The sequence below is a fragment of the Corylus avellana genome, chromosome 2 (assembly GCF_965113065.1).
Source record: "Corylus avellana chromosome 2, dhCorAvel1.hap1.2, whole genome shotgun sequence".
Lineage (NCBI taxonomy): Eukaryota > Viridiplantae > Streptophyta > Magnoliopsida > Fagales > Betulaceae > Corylus > Corylus avellana.
This window is the reverse complement of record NC_142491.1, coordinates 15952834-15970731: the sequence shown is the minus strand read 5'-3', so window position 1 is coordinate 15970731 and position 17898 is coordinate 15952834. Positions and strand designations below refer to the sequence as shown.

General features: G+C 35.9%; 2 pseudogenes; both read right to left on the bottom strand.

The window, feature by feature from the left end:
• LOC132170965 (cold-regulated 413 plasma membrane protein 1-like) overlaps nucleotides 1-17898 on the bottom strand; it is an 80648-nt pseudogene that overhangs the window by 28440 nt on the left and 34310 nt on the right.
• On the bottom strand, nucleotides 7157-7920 carry LOC148587412 (uncharacterized; annotated as a pseudogene).

Sequence of the window (17898 nt, the reverse complement as noted above, 5' to 3'; positions counted from 1 at the left end):
TTGTTGATTATTGTCTATATAGTAATGAAATATATGAATATGAATTTGGGAAATTTACAATTAAAACGTAGGGATTTTATTTGTAATATATTTAATTGTCTTAATGAATAAAGTAAAAGGTTCCCAAATTTTATCTTTCTCTCTCTATTTTTACTTTTATATTCTCTTTCTTTTTGTTTATATCCTACAATTAGAACGTAAGGCTTTCTGTTTCTCTTGCGTCCGGATATGAAATGACAGATGCATTGCAGATGAAGGAATTTTCTTGTCCCTATCATTGATGATCCAACAAGTGAAGCAGCAACCAATTTTGTTGGACAAAGAAACTAAGTTCATGAAGAAAACCAAGGAGGCTTCAAGGTCTAGCTCGAGGCCGGGTTATTTTCAAGAAGGGGAGACTAATGTAGGACAGCCAAGTGAGAAAGGAAATCTCATACACTACCGGGTGAGATTTTCTCTCTCACCCAGGCATCTACACCACCAGGTGAGATTTTCTCTCTCACCCGGGCACCTCCTAAATTGGGTAAACTTGAACCTCACCCGGGTAGTACTATTCACCAACAGGGCACTATTCACCACCCAGACACTGTTCAACCGAGTACTATTCACCCAAACCTTGTTCACCTGGGCACTATTCATCCAGGCATCACTATTCACCAAGGCTTCACTGTTCACCCGGGCAAGACTTCTCTTCCACCCGGGGCACCCTTTGACCCGAGCATAACATCCAAGTGTCTTTACACCTGGGCATAAACCCTTGGGAATCAAGTTTCTGACATCTGACAAAACTGCCACTAGAGAAAGAATAATGTCAGTAATGGGCGATAGAGCCGCAACAGTGATGGTCGGCAGGGTCAGAGCTGGGAAGGCTGCAAAATGATGTCAGGATAGGGGTAGAAATGTCAGAACCTTGGGCGACAATGTCAGAGCCAGGAAGGCCGCAAAGGTGATGTCAGAACATGACTTTATGGCATCATGTCAAGGAATAATCTCAAAGCCAAGAAAGGCCGACAAGTTCGTGTTAGGGTCGGAATTAATGTCAAAACTAGGGTTTGACAGCCGCAAGGAATATTGTAAGAACTGGCCCTGCCAACACCATGCACCAATGAGAAGCTTCTGCCGGTTAAGGAGAACCAATGAGAAGCCAATGCCAAATCCATGGAGCCATTGACAGGCTACCATTGTTAGGGCCAATCACGTTAGGGCCAAGATTATTTTAATATTTGTTTTATAATTGTTTAATTTTTTCCTTTTCCTATAAATAAGACCCTTGTACAATTCATTTCATAACAACCAACTTGAATTTTGAATCAAATATATGAATTGGGAATTTTCTCTTCAAACTTCTCTATGGAGAATTATCCTTCAACCTGCAGGTTATGTTGCAATCTGTGGATTGTGTTTTACTTTTCTTGGTGGGGGGACAAAGAAGCTCCTAACTTGTTGACCAAGTCTTCCGCTACATCAAATCCCATGGTAGTACAGGTACTTAACTAGAGGCTTCCATGTGTCCTCAATGCCATAGCCCATCAAATGTGGTTTAAACGCTAGCAATTTGCTGACCTCCTCATTACAAAGGCCAAATTCCTTTAAATAACTTACCTGGTTAACACAAGCAGCATCTTACTTAATGTCTATGCAAATTGATTAGTGATTAAGAACACATCGTATTGAAGTGAAATCAACGCACACAATCAGGATAAGGTGAATGATTTCTAAAAAATTACTTCTGCCTCATGTTTCAATTGCTTTTGCTACTATAATCTACATCATAAAAAATGGATCCTCTGAAACTCCAAAATTATCAAAATCGAATACCTTTTCATTCACCTCTTCCATAGTAAACTGGCCAAGTACCCTGGGATAATCGAAGACCATTGTTCCAAAATCCTTCTCATTCATACCCATATCTAAGTAGAACCGCTCATGAGCTCTCACTTCCTCCAAGCTGTAAGACAACAAAGGGGGGCATCGGCTCACGACATAACTGATTGAATCCCTCGTAACTCCATTGCACTCTAGATACTCGATGATTTCATCCAACTCATCATTGTTGCGCTCCAAAATATTCTCACCGGCTTTTGTGAGTGCAACCCCAAGAAACTCCCCCTTCACACGAATTGACTTCAACCACTCTTGTAGACTCAATTTTCCCCATTGACATGCAAATCAGCTTCCCAATTTTCAGACACGACACTGAATTATGTTTCAACCACCTATACACAATTCAGGAAGCACAATTTAACATAATAAGCCCTTTTTGACCCCCCATTTTCCACTTTGACGGTTTCATGGTGACGGACTCAGAGAACTCAGGGAAGCGCTTCATGGTGGTGGTTTCAACCATAACATAGTCAACGAAAGGCCTCAACATAGTCAATGAATGCCGAATGGACACTGGCGCGAGTTGGGAAGATAATGCTCCACTTGTCTTTGGTACAAAATGATGTTTTGTTATAAAGTATTCTTTCGATTAGCTTTAGATCAAGGTCCCATAGTCTAGTGGTCAGGATATTGGACTATGCATCCAGTAACCCGAGTTCAGTGTGACATTTTCTGGAACAATTCTTTCGATTTTCTTTTTTTCTTTGTATTAATAAAGTTTTTCTTGGAAGAAATTTCTTTCAACTCATGCTATTAAATTAACTTGTATCTTAGAAACATATAAACATACACTTAGAGCATCTATTTCTCACATATTTATAAAAATGTGCAATGTAAAAATGGTTTAGTACTATATATGTTAATTTATTGCATTTTACTCCAATGATAGTTTTAGAAAGCCACATATAGGTGCGGAATAATGGGTCTCATATCCATAAGTGGCTTTTATAACCATCATTGGATATAAGATGAATCTTTATTGCATTTTAATCAAATGGTAATTGTAAAAGCTACTTATAGGTGTGAAAAAATTCACTACAAGAATCAATTTTTTTGGTCATGGACCATTAGTAACGTGTATATGGTGTTAACATGTTACTAAAGTTTAGGAACATGTCTATGGTAACGTGTTAGATGGGTTATGAAATTGGACGTAACTATTTCAACTTTAGTAACGTGTCAAATTGTGACATGGTAACGTGTCATAAACTGACACGTTACAAAGGGGTTGTAGCGTGTTAGATTATGACACGTTACCAAATGGTAACGTGTCATAAACTAACACGTTACAAAGGGGTTGTAACGTGTCAGATTATGACATGTTACCATTTTGTAACGTGACACAATCTGACACGTTACAACCCCTTTGTAACGTGTTAGTTTATGACATGTTACCATTTGGTAACGTGTCACAATCTGACACGTTACCAAATGGTTGGTAACGTGACACAATCTGACATGTTACAAATGGTTGTAACGTGTCAGATTGTGTCATGTTACCATTTAGAAATGTGTCATAATATGACACGTTACTAAAGTTGGCAGGAAAAAAAAATTTATTCAATTTTCTCCAGTCGTTATACGAGTTACAGTTTTCTCCGATTGGCACCTGATATATGAGTTACATTATATAATCCAAAATCCAATAATCTTTATGTAATCAATCAATCCAACATCAAATATATAATCACAATAGTCTATCAATTCAACTATATATAATCACAATCCAACTACCACAAATAATCCAACTCTAAATATATATATATACACACATCAACGTAGGAAATGGTAAAATACAATACATAAACGTTATACATAAATACAAAAAACTTAAGCCTTAAATTATGCATGTAGACTATCAAACAAACACTACTCCGACCAAAGCCGAGTGAACATCATCATAACCATTATCTCCCGACTTCTCTGCACTAACTGCAAATGATAAAACAAACAATCAATCAGCTAATTGACACTTGTGATATAATCTTATCAACTCCTAATAGATAAGCAATGTCCAAGTAAGTGAGAAAAAAATTGAATGATTGTCACATAAACAACCTCGACATACATATTTGCACGACCTATGCATAAACACATATACATCTACATATACATTTATTCAATGAGGCGGCTTCAACGAATATGGTAAGATTAACTATGCAAAGCTCCAATCACAACCAAACCAACCAGGAACAATAAAGTAAATTATTTTGAGTTTATATATATATATGCTACTCGATTATATATGTACTCATAGGGTTGCTGAACGACAGGTATAATGTCTTGACAAATAAGACTTTTGTCCAGCTAGCATCTGGTGTTGGATTTCATTGTGATCATCGTCCTCAGCTTGTACTCTTACGTCATCTACACATAGTGCGTTGCAATTGTATTATATACAATTGTGTTAGATACGAACAAAGTTTATTTACCAAACAAAATTACTAGCCATTAAAATGATATTCATCTCGTAAGATAATCATGTTACTCAAATAAAAACAATAAGAATATATTGTTACCTGATCGGCTCTCAACTAAGGATCTCACAAGCACTTGGGCTGGGGACTCCGCATCTTGCGGATTCCTGATAGTCGTCACCTCCGGCTCGAACCCAATACGTCTCGACCCCTCAAGGCTGCGAAATCGGGCCTCATATGCCACCATTTGAGCAGCCATCTGCTCAACCATCTGTTCAACCATCTACTAAGTCACCCGCGCTGTCACCGCCACAGTAATCTCGTTCCTCTGTTGCGCCAGCATCGCATTCATTTGCTTCCTGTGCTTCTCTCTCTCAGCTTCCATGGCTCTTTTAATTTCTTCCCGCGAGACCATCGTCCCGCCACGGTTCTGTGACCGTGCTTGGGACGGTGTATAGTATAAGTGGATGGTGCCTCGTGCAGGCAGAATATTTTTACTGACCCCTCAAACACAACCCGCATACTCTGGCTTATTATCGTGCGCTTAATCATAAGCGTCATTTGGTGTCTACCTCATCGTCCCCTAGGGCCCATCTACCCGGATTTGGGCAGCTACCATCTTTCTTTATAACGGTCTTGATGTAAGCCTTCGCTTGCATAGGAGCTTTGCCCGAAATAATTACCTGCAATAAGTTCAAACCATGAATGAAACATTCGTGAATATACTATGCAATATGTGACATATATATATATAGTTATGGTAAATTAGAGTAGTACGTCTTCATGTGCCACTCTTGAAAAGCTTTTCGAGCCGGTGTAGTGTGGTGTTTGATTATGTACTCGTATGTCTTTCATGTGCACAGAATAAGCCTACGAACACAACATGTAGACGTTATTAATAGCTAAGCCATCGAACAATTACAATTAACGAAACACAAATAGTTTGAAGTGACCTACTTGATAAGCGGGATCACACCATTTCACCAACAATATTTCCACATCTGCGGGGTTGTACTTTGAAATGGTCCAACCGATCCTTGCCGCCATTATCGCAGGAGTGTCACCGCTCTAAATCATGAGCTTTTTCCTTAACTTGTACCTTAAAAGCTTCTTCTTCTCGTCCATATCTCTGAAAGCGTCTTTTTTTATTTCATTCATATCCGACTCAGGCATGATGTAGAAGTAATTCTGCATCAATTAAAGACTAGGATATTAAAGCCCTGGTTGTTTTACAAAATTTAATATACAAATGCTACATATCATAAATTAAGAACATCTAATCTACACTTACCATCAATGACTCAAATAAATCCTCCATGCATTGTTCTAGTACATCCTTCCAGTTGTCGGATAGCCTGATAAAGGACCCGGCCTTACAAGTCTTGCCCATCTTCCTTCTAAATTTTTTGCCGCTTTGCCCTACGGGTTGCCACGCGCCATTATACCCAATGACGATCCTTTTCCCACCGGGAATGTCCCACAACTTGTGGGAATCACTTACGGTCAACACTTTAAAGTTATTCTCGCTATCTGCAATAATGAAGTATTAACACACAAATGGTTAAACATATATTATTTGAATTTATTTACTAATTAATTACATGTACCATTATGCGTAAATATGTACATATTTATGGTTCGGAAGAGCATACTTACATACCTATCATGCGAACCTGGTCGATAGCCAATACTGGCCAAGTAGGGTCATCGTGCTGCTAATTGTGCGCGTCACCTGTCCCATCATCCATGTCACCAGGGGCCTGTGTCTCCCTATAATCCACATATGCGCTGCTATGTGGTAGCCGATCAAAATACCCGTGCGGCAATATACCAGTTTGTGTTAATGTGGGTCCTAGGGATGGCATACACAAGGATTCGTCCGAGTCGCTAGGAGTAGGCTCATATCAATACTCGAACTAGGTAAGGCCTGTCGGATGGCCTGGGTATCTAAAATTCGGGCCTAGATCAATCAAAGAGCAGGGAATGTTGGGGACATAATCATCTCTCGCAGGTATATGCCCTTCTACATGCTGTAGAAGTATGGGTCGATACCCTGATTGCTACCTTAGAAGCATAGCGGCTTCCTACGACTCACTGTCAGTAAGGGCATGATGCCCTCTCAACCCAGAAGATTGGGTCTTCCGTCCTCCTGTCTTCCCCCAAGTACTCATATCTAACTGCGAAATACAGCATGCACCCAATTAGTTATGTGTATAGTGTTAGAAATATTCACCGCTTCTGTAAAGAAAAATTGACAATCCATGTACAAATAAATAACAACAAACCAATCAATGTACAATATTTAATTCATATGGAATGACATATGCTTCGATTGGTGCAAAGCCGGATTGGAAGTATTGGTTGTCATCATGCGAATCGTTTAGGTGATTATTATTTAAAATAAGTGGCTCACTCTCGTGATAGTTCGCATGATCATCATGAGGCGCTTGACCCTGACCAAAGTCGTATATGTTTTTAGGTTTAGTCCTTACCGCGTAAACCCAATCTGGGTTCCTTTCATCTACGACGTAAGAAACTTGTTCCACTTGGGAAACCAGTGCATACGGCTCATCACTAATCAACTCCCCCTTATGGACAAGGTTTTTGAAGTTAACAAGCGTTAGGCCATACTTGTCAACCTTGTATCCCCTGTCCCTTGTGGTGTCTACCCAATCACACTCGAACATAACATACTTTATCATGTCGTAATACTCCACCTCAAATATTTGAGTTACCTTCCCGTAGTATGTTTTGCCATCAACAGTCGGCACACACATGCTACTATTCTGAGACCTCTTTCCCACTTTATGTGCGACAATGCGAAACAACTTGCCATTGACCATATATCTATTATATTAAACTACTGAGACCATCGGCCCTCTACAATGCATTACTAGTTTGTCACCCATATCCTTCTTGCCTCGATCGTCCGAACAATCGACCTACGACTCATATACAATGACGAAGTGTAGTTAGTGCAATGAGGAAACATTATGAAATTTACAAGGTGTACATGATATTAGACTTACGTAGTCACGATACCAATCGCAAAATTGCTCAAAATGCTGGGTTTCTAACTGATCGTCTGTCGTTCACCTCCTGTTTGCAGTTTGTCTTATCGAATCCGTGTGCATCCTACATTTTGAAATAAAATCAGTTAATTTTAATTCACAACTAACGCTGTTGTAGGATATGAGCATGCATATCTTGATTACATAATACTCACGTTCGCAATTAGTGGAAGTCATTTGAGTTAAACATAATGTAACGTTGAATCTGTGTCAACGAGAGTCGGTCGAGGATGACTCGGGTTCCAGCCCTTTTAGGCTCATCCGGGTTTCGTTGCGGCCTATTGTGAAATGTCGGTGCATTCTCTAAATACATTGAAACAGAACGTCACCAACTCGGTTGCTATGTAGCCCTCCGCAATGCAACCCTCAGGAGCTACTTTACTGGACACAGAAGATTTGAACCCCCCAAGGCTCCTACATATCAAAACTAGTCAATCATTACATCTAATAATTATTTTTAAATAAATATCTGCCGGATACATCTACCTATATTGTACTGGTCCACTGAGTCGGCATTCACGGACAAGAAGCACCATAACATGAATCATGCTGGTGAAAAAACTAGGGGGAATATATGTTCCATCTTGCACAGAGTGATATAGATGTCAACCTCAAGTTGAGCCATATCCTCTTGGGTCAACGCCGTTGAACATATGCCCCTAAAGAATGCAGACATCTCAACCAACGGTCTAACCATGCTACCGGGCAGTGATCGACGCAATGCAATCGGGAGAAGTTGTTGCATCAATACATGGCTGTCATAACTCTTCAAACCCGATATTGTCTGGTCCTTAAGTTTTACACATCGAAAAATGTTTGAGGCATATCCGTTTGGCACCCTTATATTTCGAAACACTTTTATTAAACTAGTTTTATCCTCTTTCGACATCGTGTGGCAAGCATCAAGTATATAGATTCTCTCATCATCACCTGTGAAAGGATGAAGTGCTAGTTTCAAACCCATTTCTTGCAAGTCTTACGGGCTTGAAGGTTGTAGTTCATTTTACCCTTAATGTCAAGTATTGTGCCAATTATATTGTCCATCACATTTTTCTCTATGTGCATGAGATCAAGATTGTGCCGCAATAAATTATCCTTTCCGTATGGCAACCGAAAATTGAAGCCCAAAACTTAAATGCATTTGGTACAGGCCAGGACCCTAAATAAGTTAAACCTACGTATGTTGTGGCCAGTTGTTGTAAATGCATTTGTTATGTATATATTTGGACCGGAAATAAAACAAATATAGGTTTGTTATTTGTTTTCGGTTTGTGTCCTATTGGTTTTTTATAACCCTAAACATAATCTACATTTTATATTTTTCTATTTTATATCGCCTTTGTTACAAGGATCCTTAATAAAATATTTCTAGGTTAATTGTTTTTTTTTTTTCAAGACATTTTTTATTATCTTTATCTATTTTATGTAATTTACGAAAATTAAATTTCCAAACCTTAAACCACATTATAATACAAAATTAAAACCATTTGTCATGGGTACCGTACATAAAAAAAATCTACGTTCGTTGTTTATTTAATAAATTGTACTCTAATCTAAATTTGCAAAACTTAAACCAAATTATATTAAACAAATTGAAAAGCATAATTAGTTACGGGGGCCCTAAATAAAATAAATTTAAGCTATGTTTTTGTCGCAATTTTTTTAAAAAAAATAAAGTTACATAATTTAAACTTCATATGGAGACCCTAAATAAAATTCAACTACATAGGTAGGTGTATTTTTTTTTTTTTTTTTTTTTACCAATCTATATTTTTTATTATTATTTTTGTAATCATATATATAATAGGTTTGTAAAACATACACAAAATTAAAAAAAAAAAAAAAAAAAAATCTAGCTAATTTCAAACTACTTACCTAAAAATGTAGATATAAATATTTTGATTGCATGCTCATATTGAACAATCCTACATTCCTACGTACGTACCCATCATACAAACATAGGACCCTACAAATAATATATAGTTCAACCAAATTAATAAGTTAATTAGCTAACAAAAAAATTTGAACATATACATATACAATGTAGAGAAAAAAAAAACTATCAATATATACTAAAAAAAAAAAAATTATATATATATATATACTTGATCGATGATGAGGAGGCAGGAGATGGCCGAAAAACACGTGAGAGGTGAGTTGCCAGCCAGAGAAGAGTTCGCCAGCAGAGAGAGAAGACGGTGGTGGCTGATCGCGCGAGGAGGAAGAGGTGATGAGCTGGGCCTGCTACAAAATCCGAAGAAGAAGCTGGAAAATGTGAGAAGAAGAGAGAAAAATTTTGGAATGCAGGGGGGAGGAAGCACTGCACGTGGGGGAGAAGAAAAGAGGGGAAAGAAAGAGAAAAGGAGAGGAAGAAGAAGCTGGCTGCAGGTCTAGCTAGTGCGTATTCCCGAGGACAATAGTAACGTGCCACATAGGCACATTACTTTTTTGTAACTTACTATATATATATATATATACTTAATATATATTTAATACAAAGCTTAAGCTTTATAATTGATATAAAGCTTTATATTAATATATACTTGCAAATTATTAAGCTTAATAGTACTTGATATATTATAAAGCTTAATACTTGCAATTATTAAGCTTTATAGTAAGCTTAGTAATTGATAATTAAGTTGATATATATATCAATTTAAATATGCATAATATTACGCATATTTAAATTATAAATTAATTTATAATTATATATAAAGCAAAACATAAACCATAATATATATAAAGAAGTTAATTACTATATGACAATATAGTAGGAAACAAACTAATCATATATACTTTATAAAGTGTGATACTATTGATTTGTTTATTTATTTTATTATAAACTAAATTACTTTGTTCATTTGTTTATTTATTTCATTGCTCAAGTTAATTTATTTCATGCATGTTTACTTAAAATATGGCGTGCATATTTTCACCATGCATGTTCAGGGCTTGCATCCAGTTCCCTTTGATTAATTAATTGATAGGGTAATTAAAAATCTAACTCTTTTCATAATTAGTACTCTATCATATTGCTAAGGAATCACTAAATTTAATTAACTATAGCATTGCATGCAATCTAGATCATGATCTGTCTGCCACAAAGTCCTAAGCCCCCATTTCCTTTTTCTATGTATGTTTAACAACTCATCACTCTCACTAAACTTATAATATATATGTATATATATAGCTTAAGTTTTTACAACTTATTATAGTTTGAATTATATCTATATATATAGCTCAAGTTTTTACAACTTATAATAGTTTGAATTATTAATACACTAACTAAATTTGATTATATAATAATAATAGAATGAATGTCAACAGAATTGTATGATTGTTTACAAGATTACAAGATTACACTTGTATAAAAAAAAAAAAAAAAAAAAACACTTCTCATCTAGCAAATAATGCAATGAGTCACTCAAACAATTTTTTTATCATCAAATTTCTGAAAAATTTTATTTTTTAATTTTTTAAAATTTTTAACCAATTTGTAATGTGTTAAATTGATACGTTGTCAAATGGCAATGTGTCAAAACGCCACGTTACCATATGGTAATGTGTCATATTGACATATGACACATTACTGGCAACGTGTCAATTTAACATGTTACCATATGGTAACGTGGTAACGTGTCAATATGACACATTACCAAATGGTAACGTGTTAATTTAACACGTTACCATATGGTAACGTGACATTTGGAAATGTTACCATTTAGCACGTAATCTTATGGTAACGTGGCATTTTTGCCATGTCACCATATAAAAAATGCCACATTACCAATAATTATGGTAACATGTTGTCTTTTAACACGTTATCAAATGGTGACGTGGCAACATCTAATGAACAGTTGTCACGTCACTAAACCCATATTTTTTTTTATAGTGATTGGTATAGGAAACTGAGAATATGTGTAGCATTACTCTTTAAATATTTGATGCATCTAAGTATGGATCAACACTAACAGAGAGGCTTAATTAATTACTACAAGATGATAATTTGATATATACACTGGTAAATTTATGAGGCTAAATTAAAAATGGTTGTCCATTCAAGATGTTAAATAAACACTATGAAGCTACTGTATTTGCCAAAAAATAAATAAATAAAAAGAGAGCTATTAAAGCGACATTGTCACATAAGGCAATTTCCACAAGTATGTATGTATGTCCCATGGTGCATCTGCCGTTACAACTCCAAAAGCTGCCGCAAAATGTAAATGAAAGCAAAGCACAAGCTCCCGATAACGTTTACTTCAATTCTATCACTAGCTAAAACTAGCTAGTCTTTGAGGTCCTAAGAATTGAAGTAAAATTTGATTCAGCATTCTTGGTTCTTACAACAAAACCCTAACATCCCTTATAGCTCAATGAACATATAATCACTAAGCATATAATCATCACTCCTGACAAAGTGTTTTTTTACAACTATATATATCTTTTCTCCATAAACTACCACTTATTTGTTATTTATCTCATTGAACTTTAGGTCAATGTAATTTGGATCCTATGTTGAAGTTTCAATGCCTGCCAATTTACTCCATCCATCTATTAATTAGATGTTGTAGGTTGGACATAAAAATATGTTAAATAACTAAATTGCACATTTATGAGAAAAAAAAAAAAAGAGTCAAATGTTTTATTTCATTTTTTCCTAAAACGTTGGAATCAGAAAGTGCTTTTCATTTTATTTATTAGAGAAAATTAACAAAATTGACCGACCTCATTATAATAGATCTGCATACCTTCAAGTTTACCAATGTTCCCACGTCTTTTGTAAATAATATTTTTGCTCTACATGATCGAGCGAATATATTCCATCATCTTGGGCTCGCCAAACGCAATTCAAATCAGGTTTATTTGTGAATGGTTTCCATGTTTCACAATGATTGGAATCATTATTGAAAGCATCAAAGGTCATAAATCCACTCGGCCACGACAGTCGCAGAAGTAGTCTATGTTCCCCCAAAAGTTTCCCTAAAAGTTAACGTAAAACCCCAATTTCAACTGTACACCCAGAGAGATATGCTGCAGGCCAAAATCTTTGTCTCCAGACTTACGATGAGCTTGTAGATTATGATTTGATAACCTATTTTCAATGTGGACAACATACCTTTTGGAGAACCAGCTGGCGTTGGTGATCAGCGGTTGACTCATGCACAAAGCCAAAACAAGCAAGTGTGCTAAATTACTCATTTTCTCTACTTCCATCGCTTGATTTATTTCTAATGCTCCAAATTTTGCTACTTCTTACATCCTTTAAATACCCACACGATTGTAACAACTCATTAATTGTACACTAAGAATTTAATGGCACATATGATAAACCGTTAAACACTATTAATGTTCTAAGGTTACTTACTCCTAATCCTATTAAATTGTTGTTGGTTATAATAGAAGTGGTTTCCATAAGAATTAACTCTTACTTTATTCTTTTTTTTGTTTATCTTTATCCTGTGGGATAAAGATAAAATATACTTTTTTGGTTATATTTTACAATTTCCAATGTTGCTTTTATGAAAAAATATACTACAATTTTTTTTTAAAATTATATTATTATTTTCATTTCTTTTTCTTTTTTTATCTTTATCATGTGGTTATGTTCTTCAATTTTCGTTTGTGTCCCTTATATTTTTTTATATATATTATATATTATATTTATTCAAATTAATTACTTCTCTTTTGTAAATTTTACATTGAATTTGGGAAAGTTAGAATTAAAATGTAGGGATTTTATTTGTAATATATTTAATTGTCTTAATAAAGAAAATAAAAGATTCCCAAATTTTATCCTTTTTTTTTTTTTTTTTTTTTTATCTCTTTCTCTTGCTTTCTATTTATATCCTACAATTAGGACGTAGGAATTTTATTTGGAATGTATTTAATTGATGTCTTAGTTAAGAAAAAAAAATGTTCTCAAATTCTCTCTATTTATTTTTCTTTTTTCTTCTATTGCTTTCTACTTATATCTCAATATTATTTTGTAAATTATACAGTCAATTTAGGAAAAAGACGAGAGAGAGAGAGAGAGAGAGTGACTTTCCAATCATTGTTTCTCAATGAAAAAAATATACTATTGTTCTTTTCTTTCTTTTTTCTTTTTTTTTTTTTTTTTTTTAATTTTGCTAGAACATTTGTTTTTAATTATATTAGTATTTGCATTTTCTTTTGTTTTTTGTTTTTATATTTATCATGTGGTTATGTTCTTCTATTTTCATTTTTGTCCCTTATATTTTTTTTTCTAATTTATATATTATTATTTTTCTAATTGATTACTGTTCTTTTGTAAATTTTATATTGAATTCGGGAAATGATAGTGAGAAATAGTTTCCTATCGTTATTTTTAGTTGAGGATTTTTAGTTTGTGTTGTTCTTCATTAAGTAATTCGTTTTTCTATTTACCTGCACAATTAATGGACGACATTGGTTTTCAAGGTTTCATTGGAATTGGAAAACGTATAAGCAAAAAAAGACAATTTCTACTAATTTATATATTATTTTTTATTCTAATTGATTATTTTTCTTTGATGAATTTTACATTGAATTCAGGGAAATGATAGTGAGAGAGAGTTTCTTTTATTATGATGTATGAGATATGACTTTTTATTTTTTTGTACTAGATATATAAGGCCTTTTTTTATTATTATTATGTTGATGTTTATTGAGTAGTGTTTTTTTTTTTTTTCCTATGTGTCCTAAAAGTAGTTCATCTTATGTTATATATGTTGTTATGTTATTTCATTCTTCATTTTTTTTTTTTTGGTTAAATACTAAAAAGCCCCCTAGGGTTTGAACTCTTTATTTTTTGCCCCCTCGGTTTTCATTTTTATCACAAAAGGTACATGTGGTTTTCATAAAGATGGAGATAGTACCTCTGCTAAAATTTCGTTCAAAACTTAAAAGAACGCCACGTCAGCACCAATCAAATGTCGCCACGTGTCATATAATTAATTTTTTTTGGGGTGGCCGTAGCCACCCTTTGGCCATGGGGTGGCTGGGCCACCCCCATTTGGCCAGTTTGGGGGTTGCGAGCCCCAAACTGCATTCAAATGCAACCAAACCTCTGTCAAGTCATGTTCTGAATAACATCAATGTTGCCATTAAGCATACCATCGCTTTTCTGCCCATTAACCCAGAAGGACTGAATTTGCGATTGAGCAAGGCTCACAAGTAACCCACCTTCGAGGTTATTTAAAGACAAGTGCAAATTAATCAGACCTGTGAACACATCGGCACTTAAAAATTCCTGTATCATGCCGGTAATATTGGCCGAATTCGCCGAGAAGTTCTGAACCGCAGTAGCGTTACGGAGACTTTTTAGGATTTCCCAACCCGAAAGTGGATTATTCTCTCAAAGGCTTGAAGCAAAGACATGCGAGCAAAGAAATCACTAGAAATGAAACTAAACTGGTTGTTACTAAGCATAAGCACTTCTAGCGAGCTTTGGCCACTCAGGCTAGGAAGAGGGCCAAAGGGGGTGGCCAACCACCCACAAATGGCCAAGGGGGTGGCCGTAGCTCCAAAATTTTTAGTTTTTTCTCTCTTTTTTTTTTTTGAAAAAATTAATTATATGACACGTGGTGACATTTGTTTGGTGCTGATGTAGCGTTTCGTTAAGTTTTGGATGGAATTTTAATGGGGTACCATCTTCGTCTTTATGAAAACTACATGTACCTCCTATGATAAATGTTGATGCAAAATATATCTCAAAGCCCAACCAGAAGGCCCACTCCAAATAAGGGGCTCACAGCTCCCACGTATCAAGGGAGTCGAGTGAAAATCCCACAAGAACTCACCCACTCACTCGCAGCCTCTAAAAAAGGAGGAGCCAACCAACGATAAAATGACGGTGAATTCTATCCTTGACTATTCTCAGCTTTTATTACTTTCATTATTTCCTTGACATTTATTTTACTCAAGTTCTTACTCAGGCATCAGAGGTGGCACGATCGCCACACCCCCCACCTCGCAGTCTGTCACTGCTGATCCTTTTTGTTCTTAGCAGGTCTTTGAAGTCTCGTTGCTATCAGGGTTGACAACTGTCTCAACGATTGGCGTCATCTGTGGGGACGAGGATCATCCAAACGATCCAAAGTTCAAACAGGACAAAAGTCATGAATGGTAGCTACGAGATCCCAAGGCCATCTCAGAAATCCTCATAACATGATGAACGATTACATCATCCCTCCACACCAACCGGGGAATCTTAACCAACACAACACGAAAACAATGAGGCTCCTACTGCAACAAAACTTCGAGAATCAACACAAGCATAAGGATTCAGCAGACACAAAAAATCATTCTGAACAACCCGATGGACCTAAAAGGCCGTTTCTCATCGACATGCCAGAAAAGCCATTCCTCACCCAACATACCTAAAGGGTCGTTTCTTGCCGACGGACCCAAATGGCCGTTCCTCACCCGACGGACCTAAAGGGTTGTTCCTCACCCAACGGACCTGAAGGGTCGTTCCTTGCCGACGGACCTGAAGGGTCGTTCCTCACCAACGAACCTAAAAGGTCACCAGATAAACGAGATAAGTCCACATTAGCTTTTCTTTTTAAAAGTTAATTATGCTTGTTTGCAATTTATTGCATGGATGAATATATGTATTTTGATGAGCATATTCTAATAATAAAAAAAATACTTGAACATCAAGTCTAATATAAAACTATGCCTTTAGCTGTGAAACAACTCAATAAGTTTTCTGCCTTTTTACAAGCACTTCGCTCCAAAACAAATTGGTGCACAAAGACCAATATTTTTATTACTAACTAGTGTCCTTGCAATTTTAAGAATAATACAATTTGTCCGATAAATGCATTTATGATGTAAAATGAAAGTTGAAAGTTCTATTCCTTCATATGTGTTTGGCGGAAGTCAAAACAAAAATAAAGGAGATTGATGTTTTATTTCTAACTAACATATGTGCATACTATAACAGTGTAAGCGCAAATGAGGGCTTAATTTTCTTGATTCTCATCTCACTGATTGAGAAATATCATTGCTATTACTTGGATGCACATGCTCTCTTTTGCCAAATTATTGCAGATCAATAAAAATGGAAAGTTCGAGACTGCTGCACCAGGAAATGGGTCTCTGAAAGTGTACGTTGATCTTCGTAAAAAGCAAGATAAGTTTATACTTTATTTTTTCTTTCTTATTTGCTTACTCGTAGCAACTTCCAATTTATCGAGACGAATTTTTGGCAACATTCATATCTAGTCTGTTTAAAAAATATATATATATTGACGGTAAAGAGATATGGGTCATACTTTGTCTTTTTAATTCATTGCCTTTAAAATCTTGAAAGTAGCAAGGGTTCATATAAGAATGCATGTCTATCTTTCTGATCTATCGATTCTGCACAAAAAGAAAAGCCCCATTCCGTGGAACAAAAAATCAAGAGGTGACATAACATGTATGTTGACAATTTCACATGAAAGCTTTAATATGTGGTTGAATTGTTTGTGTATAAACACCAACAATGAAATCGTGCAATTGCATATTTAATTTGTTAAATACCTGCAAATTATTTAAATAAATGTCAAAATATATTATTCTTTTATGCATCTTTCGGCATTATGCCTTTTTATATGCAACTTTTGTGATTAATTTTTCAGATTTTGTTAATCACATGTCTATACATAGAGAATAACTTATATGAGGAGGTTGCACAAAATCCTCCTTTTGTGCCCACCATTCACAACCTGACACATTAGTCAATTTCACAATAACGAAAAAAATACATCTACACCAGATTATGCACTATATGAAATAAAAAATTAATTTTTTTAAAAATAAAATCAAACCAAAATTGAATGGGTGGCTGACTGGCCACCCCTCCCCCACTTGAGGTGGCTGGTGGGAGGTGCCACTCCGGCCACCCCCATCTAAAGGGAGGCGGAAATGGGGGTGAAGTGTTTAGATTTGGAGGGTTTGGTGGTTGCGGCGGTGAAGGGTTCTTGGGTTTGAAGAAGCTCTGCATGTCGAAGGTGGCGATGGGCTGCTGTTGCTGGTTTGGGTTACCAGACGAAGCCATGGAAAGCGAGAAAGAGGGAGGAGATTTGAGATGAGGGAACTTGGAATATACCTTCTTGTGAGTGTCTAAGAGTTTGAGATCTGAGGGAAGGATTTTGGGTTTGGGGGCTATGGATAACCCCAAGAAGAAGAAGAAGACGACTTTCAAAGAGAAGAGGGTGTGGTGACTTTGGGAGCCACCCCATGGCCTAGGGGTGGCTTGCCGGCCACCCCTCTGAGCTGGGGGCGGCTCCGCCGCCCCACCTCCCTATGGGGTGGCTGCCGGCCACCCCAAGTGGGGGAGGGGTGGCTAGCCAACCACCCCTTTAAATTTTGGTTTTGTTTTTTTAAAAAAATATATATATATATATATATATTTATATCATATAGAGTATAATCTGGTGTGGTTGTGTGTTTGTTTTAAGTATAAGTCTAGTAAAATTGGCTGATATGTCAACTTCTGGTTAGTGCACAAAAATCACCTTTTGTGCAACCTCACC